Source organism: Pyxicephalus adspersus, chromosome 3, assembly GCF_032062135.1.
Source record: "Pyxicephalus adspersus chromosome 3, UCB_Pads_2.0, whole genome shotgun sequence".
Lineage (NCBI taxonomy): Eukaryota > Metazoa > Chordata > Amphibia > Anura > Pyxicephalidae > Pyxicephalus > Pyxicephalus adspersus.
In genome coordinates this window covers 68,989,649-69,002,019 of record NC_092860.1, presented here as the reverse complement: position 1 = coordinate 69,002,019, position 12,371 = coordinate 68,989,649, and the positions used below count along the sequence as shown (strand labels likewise).

General features: G+C 39.8%; 1 protein-coding gene across 2 annotated transcripts in view; it reads right to left on the bottom strand.

The window, feature by feature from the left end:
• HMG20B (high mobility group 20B) overlaps positions 1-11,865 on the bottom strand; it is an 87,068-nt gene extending 75,203 nt beyond the window's left edge. For both annotated transcript variants that reach the window (XM_072405067.1, XM_072405068.1), the window contains exon 1: positions 11,737-11,865. The gene's annotated coding sequence lies outside the window, so the exon portion shown is untranslated. The remainder of the gene's footprint in view (positions 1-11,736) is intronic.
• Positions 11,866-12,371: the final 506 nt, after the last annotated feature.

Sequence of the window (12,371 nt, the reverse complement as noted above, 5' to 3'; positions counted from 1 at the left end):
TTTTATTTTTTTTTTTTTTTAACATTTGCTTTATCCCCTTGTCTTTCTTCTTCAGTCTTCCTTCCCCTGTAGTTTTGGTCTTGGGTATTGAGCTTTCTTTAATAGTATTTTATCAGTGTTGGTGGAGGAAAACTACCTTGAGAAATATGCTATACTAAAGATTTAAATTGGACAACTTTTTTCCTGTCTTTTGTCAGCATTGGTTTCTTTCGCTGCTACTGATTCTAGAAAAGAATCCAGCTTTTTTCTTAAAGTAATGTTCTTTTCCTCCAGAAGCAAAGAGTGCCCTCTTGTCTTCGTAATGATGTTGAGGTCCACAATCTCTTTTTGGGAACTGGTGCCCAAAACTGGACTGCATATTCCACAAAGTGTCCAACCTTATAGGGTTCCCTCTTGGGCCTAGAGAGAAGTTTTTCAGATAGAATTTTTGATGGTGGCAAAGAGATCAAATTCACCAGCAATATGGAGATCCTGCAGAGTTTGTTCAGAGCCACATTCAGCGTATTCGAACTGCTCAGATAAAAGCTTTAAGAAGCATTTTTTAAATAATTGATGAAAGCCACCACAGAAGAGTTGTCTAACATCCACAGCAAGAATTTTCCCTGTAGCAGTTGTGCAAAGTACTTGCGCACTTTTGAGAACACTTGAAGTCATCTCAAGTTTGAGGAACTGTGTTACCACTCCGCCTGCAGATCATCTGCTCAGCATGCTGCAGCATCACCTGCATCCCTGTAGCCGTGAATCTTACACCATTCTCATCATCCCCTGCACAAAAACTGGGGCTGTCCACAGCTGAAGGGGATTTCTGGAGTAAATGCCACAGCCAATCTACTGATTGTTCAGTCCTATCTTGCCATTGGCTTGTGGGCCTTTTTAAACCTCTCCAGGTCCAGATTCAGGTTGCTGGATCCTTAGTGCACTTCCTGCCTCTCTGCCAGCTAGCCTGCCCTGACCTCAGCCTTTTACCTGACCTTGCCTTCCCTACCGCCTGCCCTGACCTCAGCCAGTCCAGCTACCTTGATTTGCTGTTTTCCGGCCTCATCACCATTCCCAAGCGGAAGTCTTCTAATCCGTGTAACCCCCTGGTGTGGAGAGCCTGGGGGCCACAACCTGGGGATGCCCTTGCAGCAAAATAGTTTGGTGGCCACTAAGGTCAACGGCCCATCACTCCCTGCGGGGTGCGCTGGTGAAGACTGTGGGTCACTTAGATCCTGCTCCTCAGGTAATCCTGTGTAACCTGCCAGGGGGAGGCAACTCGTACCTAACTGTGACTAAATTTTATGGCTCACCAACCTCATGCAAAACTTACATTGAGATTACCCCTTACCCAGCCACTAACATCCGTAGTGAGATTCCTGGTGTTTCAATGACCATCTCAGGCTTGAAATATGGCTTATCGAAAAGTAAAATAGTCACAGCTGGGATGACCAAGGTTATTGAAACCACTATAGACTTGGCTTTCTTGATGGACTAGTTACACTAACTTTTAGACTTTGTCCCTTGTGAGGAATATTGTCTGGGTGGAAAAGACAAATAGGTAGGCGAAAAAAGCTTTTAGGCTGGGTTCTGGCTGCAAAATTGGAAAATGTATAATCTGCACCACTATCTGAAACCACCTGGCTTATAGGTCATCTACATATGGTATTATTCCCCTTCTGACATATATTTGTTGAAAACATGAGGTAGAGCTAAATGGAAGAGCTCGGAATTGGAAATGCAAAATTTCCTGCTAGTGTAAGATTGTGAACTGCAGGATCATTTGGTGATTAGGATGAATAGGAATGTGCAGATAAGTATTCTTTAAACCAAATTTGCCATAAACCCCAGCAGAGGAAGAATGTAGCCGACTACACAAATAAACTCTATCCTGAACCTTCTGCACTTTACCTTTTTTTTCAGGCACTTCAAGTTCATAATGAGACTGAATCTACCCAAAGGTTTCTTCTGTAGGATGGGAATAAAACCCTTGCCCTCCTAGTTTTATTGGCACTAGCATGCTAGCTCCCTGGGAAAGCAGGTCTTGAAGTGACCCCTCCATGGCTTCTGACAATACAAAGGGAATGGATGTGAGGAAAAAAACTTGTGGGCTTGATTCCTGTAATTCCTGTTTGCAACCAACCTGAAGAATGTTTTGAATCAAACGGTTGGAGGTGATTTGTGTCCACCATTGAAACTGGGATTGGGGGAATTAAATATAAGACCTCCCTTTCATCCATCTTTAGGAGAAAACCAGAGTTCTGAAACAAAGGAGTCTTAGCTGCCACAGTGGGGAAAAAAACACACTGGGAAAACCCCAGGCAGTGGGAAATTTGAAGTTTGAAAACAGAGCTCCAGTTCTGCTTGTCTTGCTAATCAGTTTATTTTTGGGGGATGCCTGCTGGATCGGGGTGCCCCCAATCACTGTCTATTGGGCATTTCAGAGAGTAAATGTAAATATGTCAGGGGTAGCACTGTGGGAGAAGTAGTCCCACAGTTGTTGTTGTTGTAATTGGGTAAGTACTTCTGGATCTCTAAATAGAGAATCATTGAGAGTCCAACAATTCACTTTGGGCTTGTCACAGACTAAGGAGAGAGCGAGAGACACAGCATCATTGTATGACCATGAAATCGGTAGGAGCTTACACTACATACCTTGTAGTAGAAGAGAAGAGATTAAAATTTGGTTGATCCACTAAACTTATGTAGCAGCGCTCTGGATCTTCAACTTCTAAAGCACAAATGAAGGGCAAAGTACGCTTAAAGCGAATCAAAACCCCTTTTTGTTTAGTTGGCCCATTGGCCATGTACATATGAGGATATTGGGATCTGAAGTATAAGTGCCCAGAGAAATGAGTGTCCTGTGGACAGATGATGCCAGCATGCTTGTTTTGAAAAGCTTTTTTTTTTCTTTTTTCGCTGGCAAATTTAGGCCTTGCACATTAAAGCTAAGAATATTCACTGGCATTGTGAGGTACGGGAGGAGGCTGATAGTAGGGACACCATGGTCGGTATAACTCCCAGGGCTCCGGGCTCCTGGATAAAGGGGCATAAATGGTATGGGCGGGTAAGGATACACAAGGGCAAACAACAAAAACCTTACTACAAACCCAGACACATAAAATGCCATAAAAGTACATGAAAAAACCATTGTCACGACTGAGGTCAAAAACCTGCTCGTAAGGAGTAAGTCTCAAAGGCGTCAATTGAGCAGTGTCCACCACCCGAGTGAGGGCGAACTAGATACCCTTTAACACTACATTCGGAATAAACAAACAATAATAAATACGAGGTATTGAGCAATATTAAAATTGCATAACTAGCCACTTCGCAATACAATTTTTTCCATCATATTAGCTCTACCCTCCCCCCTGAACAATTGAAGCATACAATCATGAACTCAGCATGGCTTGTAGATAACAGATCACTCCCAAACATGTACTATTTCCTAGCTTAACTGTATGACCTATGGCACTGAGGCATGAAAACCTTAGAACATTCTAGAACATGGACACTAATACTTATACCGGTCCCGTAGAGCAGACCCTGGATATGCTCCTGTGTGCCACCATAAGACTCCTGGCATAGGTACCAATAGGATGAGGTAGAAAAGTAACCCAGAAAAATGAGGTACTGGCAGTACCCCCAGGTAGCCCCTGGGTACATAAGACCTGGGATAGAGTGGGTAAGTGGGGGGAGAATACGGGTTTTGATCCAGCCTAGAACATATCAGAATGTGGTCAATTCCTGTGAAACAGTGTGACAGGGTGAAACATGATCTTGCTTAATGATAATTCCTCAGGAGTGGATCATTGGTGCAGAGTGTTGTGACCTTGTACGATTCCTTCTCCTTCTGGAACATAAACTGTTCAATGCTGACTGCTGGTGTGCCAAGCGGGAGGTAGAATGTGCTGATAAAGAAGGTGATGAGACCGGTGAATCAGAAGGCCTATGTCCTGTAGGCATCTTTCTTCATCCTCAGGGGTGATGATGACGTGCACCACCTCTTTATATGTGAAGGTCAGCTTGAACAGGAAATCCCATCGGAATCCATTCTACAATAAAACCATATACTACTAACCGTTTAGGCTCCCGCCTTTTTTGGATCATGGAAGGTGCCAAATCAGCAAAGATCTGGTATTCATAGCCTGAAGTTGGAGGATCTCTTTCTCTCACGCTACCCGCATGACTTGTTTATTGCTCAAGTGGTAGTGGAAAGTGACAAATATATCACACGGCAGCCTATTTGCCCGTTCTTCAGCTAGTGCTCTATGGACGCAGTCCATCTACAGTCTATCCACTGGAAGCTCAGGCGCCAATTCCTGTATCAAAGCTGTGATTGTAGAAGGTAGGTCCACAATGGTTTCAGAAATCCTTCTGATCTTCTATTGAAACAGCGAGATCTATTGTCCATATCCTCGAATTTGTAAAGCAATGTTTGTATCTGACTTAAGGCTCTCAATATCTTACTCATGCCCCTCCAGCACTGTGGTGGTATCAAGTAGTCTCCTATTCAACCCGGTTGAACAGTGGTAAAGCTCCGTAACATCTTTGGAAAAGTGATTCACTAGTTTTTTTATATTGTTATCCAGTGCTGTGTGGAGCATCTGCTGCAGCCTATCTAGCTGCTAGTGAATCACTTTGCTCTGCCTGTTCCAATTCATGGCACGAGGTAGGGCTGTCCCCTGTCCCCACTACTTTTTAATCTGGCTTTAAAACCACTGCCTTTGCAGATGACATCTTGCTATTTGTGATGAACCCAGTTGATTCTCTTCCCTCAATTATGCAAACCTTTCAAGTATTCCAATCAATATCGGGTTACACTATAAATCTTTGACAAATCAGCAGCCCTTAAGGCTGCATACACACATGCAATAATTGTCGTTGGAAAGAATCTTTCACAATCCTTTCCAACAACAAACTACTGCACTATGCATGAACAAGTGCTGTACATACAGCACCATTCTGCTTTATGGAGAGGGAGAGCGAAGGACCGGCACCCTGCTGCGCTCTCTACCCTTTCTCTTCCATTAAGATCACCCATCGCTCGTGGATCGGCCAGGGCGGTCGTTTGAACGATGGACGCTGCACACACACCAGATTCTCGTCTGATATCGGCCCTGAGCCGATTATCGGACGAGAACCATTGCACATGTGTACGTAGCCTTACTTATTCCCCAATATCCTTTTCAGTGGGTTAAATCCCACTTCAGATATTTTAGTGTACTTTAGTGTAATTCCAGAAATCCAGAAAAAATTTACACACAACTTTGCCCAAGTTGTACGTTCAATGAAAAAGGACTTTGGCATTCAGTAAAGAGAAGAGAAACCTTTAATGACCACTCCTTATTTTTACCTCTGTGGGAAAATAGTGAATTTTCATCTGGACTTTCATCCCCAAGGTTAGCTGAATTGGCAGCCAGAGGTCTCTCCTCTGTTTGCATGATAATTGACCCAACAACTTGCAGGGCCTACTCCTTCCTATAACTAAAAAAAAAGATTTTTCCGTTCATGGAAAACAGTATATTTTTTTTAATACAAGTTAGGGTTTATAGTGCCAAAGTGGCCAGTTCATTGTCACCGAGTGACTGGCACAACCCCCTTGATAATATGCTGGTAACTCCCCCAGCCCCTACCAAGGCAATATCAAAGTACTACCAATTTTTATGAAGTTATTTAGATTACTCTAAGGAGAGAGTGGTTATGGAGAGATGGCAGGAGTATTTTACTGACCTGGACCTGCAGAAAATCCAGGAAATGTACTGTGCCTCTTGGAAGGCTATACTGGCTGTCCAAATCAGGAAAATGTTCTTTAGACTTTTCCATAAAAATTTCATTTCCCCCAACTGAGCCCATATCATGGGAATAGCCGAATCAGATAAATGTCCTAAATGGGGAACACAGGGGGAATCTCTCTTTCACAATCTGTGGGAGTGCTGGTACCAATTGACCAATGTTATTGAAACCCATTTACTAAATTTTCTGCATCCCACCCCAGAGTGGGCAATTTTTGGTACGGTCGAGAGATAAAGGACTCTCTTTTCCAGAGGGGCAAAAAGATTGGCGCTCTTATTATCTGCAGTGGCCAGAAAAACAATTTTGCACTGTTTGCTCACTCCTACCCCAACAACAATGCCCCTATTCCTAGCAAAAATGCAACAACTATTTAAAATGGGATGGACTGTGGCCTCTTAACTTAAAGACACGAAAACTGAACTTTTCTTTGAAACACGGGAAAGTTTTATCAACACACTCAACATCCAAACGAAAACTCTGTTATAAAATTGTTTACGCTATACATCTTGGTACTCTAGATTGTTCTAAGGTGACCCCCCCCCCCCTCCCATAGAACTGATATAACAGTTTCTATTATTTTTTTTTTTTCTTTTTACAAACTCCAGTGAATATCTATTTGTTTAGCTTACTATGTATAAAACAAGCAAAGAGCACTGTTTAACAAATGTATAGTGTTAACGGATTTCAATGTTTCTATCCTTCATTCCCTGTACACCTCTAATTGGTTGTATTTGATTTTTGTTTTTCTTTTCTGTTCACTGTTGACTGCAATAAATTAAAAAGAAAAAGAAAAAAAAAACTTAATACAACTATTGAAGAAGAATCAGATGGCATGAGCCTCTAAAATCAATATCATTAAGGAAGGTTGTGATTTGAATAAGGGATCTATACAATTACCCCCTCAAACTACACCTTTTCACAAATTGAAAAACAAATGGTCTATCTTTCCAGCTTTAAATTTAAATCCAAACTTAAACACTTTTGTGGAACAGGTTACTAAACACCATGCTTGAACAGGAATTTGTGGGTTTGATACAAAATGCTTATGAACAGGGGATTATTGACAAAGACAATTTTTGATAGTAGAACACCTGGTTACGCAGACATTTTATGCTCACCCCAAACTCCTTAAACAGCATACAGATTCACCTAGAAAGGCCACTTGTTTCTGGAGTAGGTTCATTTTTACAGAGCATGCAGGTATTTTAATTGATCAATATATAAGACCTTTTGTTACAGTTCTTCCATTATATTTAGGAGACACTATGCATTTACTAGGTTTATTAGAAGGCATAACCATTCATCCTGATGCGTGATTGGTGGCGATAGATATAAAGACCTTGTACTCCTCTATCCCACAACATAAAAGGTCTTATAGCAGTCAACCAGGAATAATACAGTATAACTATAACCAACTAATTCTGAAATCTAGCAGTTTATTTCTCAAACCATAACGTATTTATATTTTGAAATAAATTGTATCTACAGAAACAAGATGCAGCCATGGGCACCTGTTGTGCACCAACGTATGCTAATTTATACCTCTGTGAGTGGGAGAGAAATCTTCTTTTTAATGATCAGTATTCAATGTACCTGGGCCACATTTCAATTACAAATTTTTTGGATGAAAGTAATTTTGAAGTAGAAACACACAAAATACATCACAGATAAAAAGCTAGAGCTTATGGTAAGAGGGTACTTGTGAAAATCAATCAGAAAACAAAGGTTCAGGACAGAAATAATTTGTTGTTCCCTGGCCCAAAAGCAAAAACACAATCAGTAACGTTACACTAATAATAACTACCTATACTAATAAACATCAAATCTTAAAAGGTATTCTTTCAAAGTATGTTTTTTATTAACAGGTTATTATATCATCAGACCAACCAAGTAATAGGTTACAAAATATCCTACAATTACATTTAGATGGCCTAAATCCTTAAAGAACATCTTAGTCCATAGCTATTTATCACAACAATCTCCTAGGAGGAGAAGCAATTTAGGCACCTTTAGGTGTGGACAATACAAACAATGCAAATGTGTAAAACAAATGACTATGAAAAAATTACCAGTCAGATCCACCGTTCCAAATATTTGGCAAGCATAATTTTGGATTTGAAATGATGATAACTTATATTCTTTTCATTAACATTATGCTGGATGACAGGAACAGATTTTTTTTCATAAAGGCTAGAATAGGAATATTCTATCCAGGGAATAAGATATGATGTACAATAATTGTCACTTCGTTAGGATTGTATGTAATACATCACTGTTAACTATGTTGTAATATCTAGAGTTTAGAATTGTGCAAGACTATTACACTAATATGACTCTGCAAATTAATAACGTTTCTGAAGGTTTTATTTAGTGTTATATGACGAATTGTTTTAATACAGGTAGTCACCAAGTTACATATGAGATAAGGACTGTAGGTTTGTGCTTAGGTTGAATTTGTATGTAAGTCAGAACAGGTACATTATTTTAATAAATGCAATTAGGAAAGATGTTTGTCTTAACATATTATTAGGCAGGGTGGTGTCAGTTACTGTATACAATCCTCACAAAAAAAAAAAAAAATTTATGGGGCCTAGACATTTATTACCTTCTAGAGCAAGCTGTGCTTTGATATGCAAAAAGAAACAACTGCAGAGTTTGTCTTGGTCACTAAAGAATTACAGATTTCCTTAACTCAGGGATTACCTCTATGTATTAATATCTTTCAATACTTTGTTTCAAATATTTTTTGAGTTCAAAATATACTTACTGTTAACAATACAAGATTGTTCAATAAAAAATATGCTCTCTATTTGTATATCTTTCATATGATTTTATATCACCATATATAGTTGCTCCATAAAGAATAGTTACAATATATTCAAATGTCACCCGCTGGAGCAAGATCGGGTGGCTCATTGCACGTGCCGAAGACCGAAAATGGCGGCTCCCAATGCTTGTTCTGTGCTGGGAAGAAAGAGAATTCCAAGGCGAAGTGGGACCTGATCAAGGGCTCTGCCGAATTAAAGGTGTGATTTTTTTTTTCTTTTAATTTTGCAGTTGAGTTTCACTTTAACTACATTGTTTGCATTGAGGAAATACCTTTTCAATTAATTACTAATAAACCACAAATTTTAGCTACTTGAGGACCTTTTTACCCCTTATTTTCCTTTGCTTTTCACGGAATTGAAACCAAAGGAAATATAGTTTTTCTGGTGGCACTAGTGTGGCCCTATAGGATTTGTATGTGGATCTAGCTTAGCATTTAAATGTTTTTATGAATTGTGAAAACATAAAAATAAGCTACAGAATTAGTTAAAGGCAAACAAAAAGCGAAAACAATAATATGGTATTGCACATTATGTCAACTGTAGTATCAAGAATTGAAGACAGGTTCCTTACACCTATACAGTATAAAAGAAACAAAGTATACATTAGAACTTTGAAGAAACAAATCTAATTATAAGAATGTGAAACCACTTGGAGAATTAGGCAGTTATCTTTGGGACACAAATCTACAAGGTAGAAAGTGGAAAGAAAAGTGGAGTGTTCACTGCACATGTAGACCACAATAGATTCAGGTAAGCGAACCATGGTTCCAAAGTTTTATAAAAAGTTGTCAAAGAATTATTAAGAAAAAGATGCCTTTGGACACGTTTATAAGCATTCCTGCAAGCATTTACATATGTTTTATGCTAATTTTAGGGCTGCTGGTAGCAGAGCTCCACAACCTGTCTCCACAGGAAATCCCCAATCCAAGGAAAGGTCATACAGGGACACCGCTCATAGCAGCCCTAGCAGAACACACGCTTCCGTAGTGCTGCCAGGAGCAGTGTCCCCATACAATCTCTCCCCTGATTGGCTGGGAAAAGATAAACACTCATGAAAGCTCAGTTTTTAATGCCAATGTTCAAGGTAGTAGCAGAAGTAAGAACAGTATAAAATGCATAATTATATTAACTACTGTAGGCATGTGTTTTAGGCTAAACCAAGTGTCACAAGCCAAAGCAAAATCCTTTTGTTTTGGATAGTATGGGGGGGGGGGGCTCCATTGAAGAAAATTCCATTTCTTCAGCTCTAGCAAAAATAGGCTGTCCTTAGGCCCCATTCACATTTGCGTGTAGCAAAGTGGATACACTTCTTTTTATGCAATACTGTGTGGTGGGCAGCCAATTCACATAAAGCAGGTGCTTTGTCAAACAGCAGCACACTATGCAGAACATGCACACTGTTTGCTATTGTTGCTGCATAGACTTAAAGATAAACTAAAGTGAAAAAAAAAAAAGTCTACTTCCCTTCAATGCCGCAGGGCAGTCCGACCCATCCAGGGGTGTATTGCATCGGGTCCCCATCTTCCCCTCTTCTTCCTGGTTCTTCATCCTATGTCACCTGACCCAGGCGCGAAATCGGATGACGTAAGATGGAAAAAAAAACTTCCCTATCTCACTGCGCATGAGTGGGATCGGCAAATGTTTCTCTTCGTGCGAAAAGGCTCCTTCTGCGCATGTCCGAGATGCTCAGGCATGTGCAGAAGGAGTACCCAAGAGCCTCCCGGGATGCCTGACGTCGGTACGCTTTGACCCAGGACTCCGAAGGTCCGAAGCTGAGGCACATATAGTAACGCAACACATAGCACAAGCTTTAGTGCACTAGATTGCCATTCTTAGTTAATGGCACCCAAAATGCACCCAGTTGTGTGATGTGTTTTGAAAGATACAGCCTGCCCTACATTTGCTTGAGATGTGTTAAATTGCAATGCAATGCACATTCATTTTGCAAAACACACAGCACACCTATAGTGTGAGTAGATCAATAGTAATAATAAAAAGGACCTTGGAATCAAATTTAAGCTCCTGTGCTTTGCTTTTAAATCACTCCACAGTTCTTACCTTTCTGACCTGGTAAAAAAAAAAAATACACCCCTAGCTGCTGTCTTTGCTCCTCTAATGACCTACTAATGACTTCCTCACTCATAACCTCATCACACGCACGGCTCCAAGACTTTTCTATACTCTCTGGAATGGTCTTCGTCGTCCTACTCGGCTTGCTCCTACTTTCTGCTCATTTAAAAGAGCTTTTTTTAAACTTGCCTACATGTCTTCTTTTGTCTGTTAAAACCCTCACTACTTTCCCACCACTATAAATCTCCCCTTTTACTGTGTGTTACTTCCACGCACCTCCTAGATTGTAAGCTCTTTTGGGCAGGATCCTCTCCTCCTGTGTCACTATCTGTAACTGTCTGTCATTTGCAACCCACTTAATGTACAGCGCTGTGTAATATGTTGGCGCTATATAAATCCTGTTTGGTATTATTATTATTAATAATAACAATAATAAGGACCAAGACAGAAATATTTTCTTTTTATATTATTAGAACCGTTGTCAGGTTTTTATCATGACTGTTTCTCTGTTATGGATTTCCCCTCAATTTATGCCTGGCAATATATGGTCCCCAAAAAAGAAAGTGTGGGTAGATCGCTCAAACCGAGCTTTGGAGACCAATAAAAAAGCTAATGGGTTCTAAAGTTTCTCCATACTATATAAAAAGTGAAAACTAGTATCTATATAAATATATACATAAATACACACACTGCAATATTTTCTAAATTTTTCAAGATAGCTATGCATAAACGTTCCTGTTGCATTGCTTATTATTGTAGACAAGTTATCAAACACATAAACCTTGTGTGATTACATAAAGTTCGTTCGATAATAGTTATTTCCAAATTTCCTTAAATATTTTACTGATTACAATACACATATATGATGTCATCTCTGAAAGGAAACACTGCACGGTCTAAACTTTAGCTTGGCTTATTACAAAGACCCCTAAAGAACAGCGTGAGAATTTATACCATACGACAAAACTCAGTGAACTCTAAAATCACAGTAATATAGTTATCCTACATGGCACAAGTCATTATTCCTAATTATTATCTCTTACAAAAAAACAACTTTACTTCTTACCTAGTTTATCCCCCAGCCGCGCTTGAATCCCACCACGTATCAGCTCCCATTGGCTGTCCCTCCTGCCCCCGTTGCACTATTCCTTACGTCTAATTGGCTGATTTGCGTCCTCTAGATTCAGAGACTGGAGAGAAAGGAAGGAAACTCGTTGGTTGATGTGATAATATAAAGGGCGTTACAAAATAGTGATTGGTCGAGACTCATGTCAGTTAAATTAGAAGCAAGTTCGGTTGAAAGATACTTTTCTCGCCCGCCAATCATTAATCAGCTTCATCCTAGTGATAGGGGTTTTGAGAGCCACGTACTTCCAGGTTTAAATAAGTAAAGAACGAATACGTTTGATATTATAGGAAAAGGCAGTCTATAAATTTAGTAAGACTCGTACACATGTAAAATGTAAAGGAAGCCTGAGGACAGAAATGCATACCTTCTAAATTTAAATAATGAAACTAGGGACACGCTGGGAAGACATGCAGTGTGAGCAAAAAACCTTCATGACTACATTGTTCCAAATTTTTGGCACAGTACAGGTAATCATGGTTAAAGAGAATCTGAGCCTACATATGGTGTAGACTTCTTACATATGCTAAAGTCCTTGTGCCCAGAAAATACCCCTCAATGTGTTACATTGAAAG